General features: G+C 48.7%; 1 non-coding gene across 1 annotated transcript; it reads left to right on the plus strand.

Moving 5' to 3' along the window:
• Nucleotides 1-1,581: 1,581 nt before the first annotated feature.
• Nucleotides 1,582-1,763, plus strand: LOC123731887 (U2 spliceosomal RNA). The gene has a single exon (XR_014382091.1). It is a non-coding gene; the product is annotated as a U2 spliceosomal RNA (small nuclear RNA).
• Nucleotides 1,764-3,013: the final 1,250 nt, after the last annotated feature.

The raw sequence follows: 3,013 nt of genomic DNA on the forward strand, positions 1-3,013 counted from the left end.
AATGCAAGTAAAATAAATTATGCTCAAGCAACTGTCAAGTGCTACCACTGTCATTTATTGATAAAAGAGGTCCACATCACCATATTACCAAATTAATGCAATATAACATTTCAACTGTTAGGATTATAACATATCCCCCATACTTTCACGGAGCAGTGTCAGATTCAGTGAGACCGATCCCAGGTCCATCATCCTCACACCTTCAGTCTTCAGTACACTGAGACCCAGGGAATGTAGTCTGGCGCCAGTGTTCACGTTGTATCCGGTACAGTCCACAGGACAGGCTGTGCAGTAAGGACGATCTACCAGGGCTGTTCCGGGGCCATCCATGTATCGTCCAGATGCACAGTTCCACAAGATCTGTAGACCTGCCTTGTATTGTGATCCACTGGCTATTAGAGACTGAGTAGACGTTGTCTTCCAGTTAAACACCACAGAGAACACTGAGACGTCAGGCTTTCCTTTTCCGTAGTAGCACACTAGAGTGATAGGCAGACATGTACCATCAAGTTTATACACTTGGTATGGTTTCATCAATGTCACCCAGTAAGTAACTTTCCAGGTGTCAAATTTCCTACAAATGTTCCTGTACCAATAACCTTTCTCTACCCCAATGAGGTCAGGCATAGAGTGGTCACTCCAACCACCTTGGATAGAGCGGGCCACTCTAGATCTCCCTTGTAATCCGGGTCTGTCAAACTCAAGGCCTCCGTTCACAACCCTGTCTTCTCCGTCAAACTCAGGTCCCCCATCCATACCCCGATATTCTCCGTTAAGGTCAAGTCCCCCATCCACACCCAGGTATTCTTCTTCAAGCTCAGGTCCATCACTGATGACACTGTGCTTTCCGTACAGATGCACACATAGAGACAAGTGCATTGTTGTAACAAAGATGAACAGGTGACCCGTAATAGTCATGCTGGATATAGCTGATACCTCTTCCCAAGTGTTGATACATGTAAACTGTTGTAACAACTCAACCTGACATATAAGTACTTCCCTGTATTAGTAAGTTGGATACAACATCAAGTGTTGGATAACTGAGACGTGGTTGCCTACACTACTGATAGCTGGATGTATTGTCACAGCCTCCACATTCCATGGACAGGATACAACATCAAGTGTTGGATACCTGAGACGTGGTGGTGACTCAGAACTCACAGACTCAACATTCCGGGGCAGGGCACTGTGTGCGAACGGCCCAGTCTGCCCTCCGTACTGCCCTTGGGCCCCGTGTGAGTTTGGGTATGGATTCTAAAAATGCCCCCCCCACTACACTACCTTCCCTTGGTTGTGGATATTGTGCCTTTTGGGTATGGTGGTTGTTCCCCTCTGTCCCCGGGCTGGGTCAAAGTGACCCCGGGCAGCACTGTCCCCATGACCTCCGTGCTACACAGGGAGGACAGCGGTGCATCAATGTGCAAGAGGGCAGCCAAGCGTGCTGGATGGCGTCCAACTACCAAACAGTGCCGAACGAGCAGACAGGGCCGAGCACCACGTGCCTCGTCCATTCGCGTGGCCCCTGTAAGCTGGCCATAGAGAGGCCAGCTTAGGAGGACCCTAACCCTAACCACCCGCGGGAACCCGGCCTAGAGTGCACAAAAAAAATCTGTCCTTATCAGTTTAATATCTGATACGTCCCCCCCATCGGGGGACTACGTATTAAATGGATTTTTCGAACAGGGAGTTGGAAATGGGGCTTGCTCTGTCCGCTCCACGCATCGACTCGGTATAGCAGTACCTCCGGAAATGGTGCAACACTTTTCTCCCATTGTATTGAAAAAAAATACACAAAGCTATGTAAACAGCTAGCGGAAGAAGAGAAAAAAGAAGAGTGAAACGCCCTTCATGGGGTCCCCTGTTTCCCTCCATAAAATATATATTTTTTTTAATAAAAAAATATTGTCAAGGATTGTGTGTGCGTCTGTTTTTGACTCCCCCCCCCAAAAATACAATCACTTCACCAGGATTGTGTGTCTGTCTGTGACTTTTTACCCACAGCCCTCGAAAACTTGGAAGAGTGGGTTCGGGGACCCCCCGCGGGAACCCGGCCTAGAGTGCACAGAGTGTCTCAGGCCCCGACCTCTGACTTCCATACGAATCTGGTTTCTCTTCATTACGCACAAGCCTTTCACCTTTTACTTCTGTGGAGAGGAACACTTACGTATTTTTCCACTCAAAGTAGTCACTTGGGCAATTGAGTTCAAGCCTGACGACTGCCGTATTTGCCGGGCTTTGAACAAATAGTCGCACTAGGCGTAAAGAGCTAGTGACTTAAAGACGCATTTGCGACTTTTTAAAAGAAACACCTGCCTGTCGCAAGGGAAACGTTGGGTGGGGAGGAGCCAACTTTTGTCAAACCACTGAGGTCTGCCGAGACCCTCGGGTGCCCAGCGGGTGCAGGGGTCAATTTGTGGGTTATCGCTTCTCGGTCTTTTGGCTTAGCTCAAGCTTGGTACCGAGGTGCCCCAGAGCTCGCTGAGTCGAAAGGTCGAAGGTAGGTGAGCGGGAAACATTTTCTAGGTGGGGAAAAATGTTCTGTTTACAGTTTATTTTTCTACAGTGGCTTCTGTTTAAAGAGAGCTTATTTTTTTGAGGGAGTGGGTCATTTTTTCTGGAAAAATGGCTCTTATATCACCAGCAAAGATGCCTGGGATCGGGATAGCAAACACGGTGAGGTTTGCCTGGAGAAACAAGGACATGGAGCCGTTCGGGAGGGAGACTTTCGGGAGAACAATCCTGATCGGGATCCTAAAGTTGGAGGTGGGGGATGTTTTGTGCCTCCAGGCGAATCCAGTGGAGGTGGCTTTCGACGTGACGCTCCACAAGGAAGAGAAGTACGAGGAGGTGCTGAAGAAGGCCAGAGAGGTGGGAAAGGACAGACCGATGTGCCATTATGAGGTGACCAGCCTGGGAAAAAGCAATTTCCGGGTGGTCACAGTAAACATGTATAACCCCCATGTGAAGGACGAAGAAGTGAGGACTTTTCTGGGGTGGTACATGGACAATGTAT

The sequence above is a fragment of the Salmo salar genome, chromosome 21 (assembly GCF_965601325.2).
Source record: "Salmo salar chromosome 21, fSalSal1, whole genome shotgun sequence".
Taxonomy (NCBI): domain Eukaryota; kingdom Metazoa; phylum Chordata; class Actinopteri; order Salmoniformes; family Salmonidae; genus Salmo; species Salmo salar.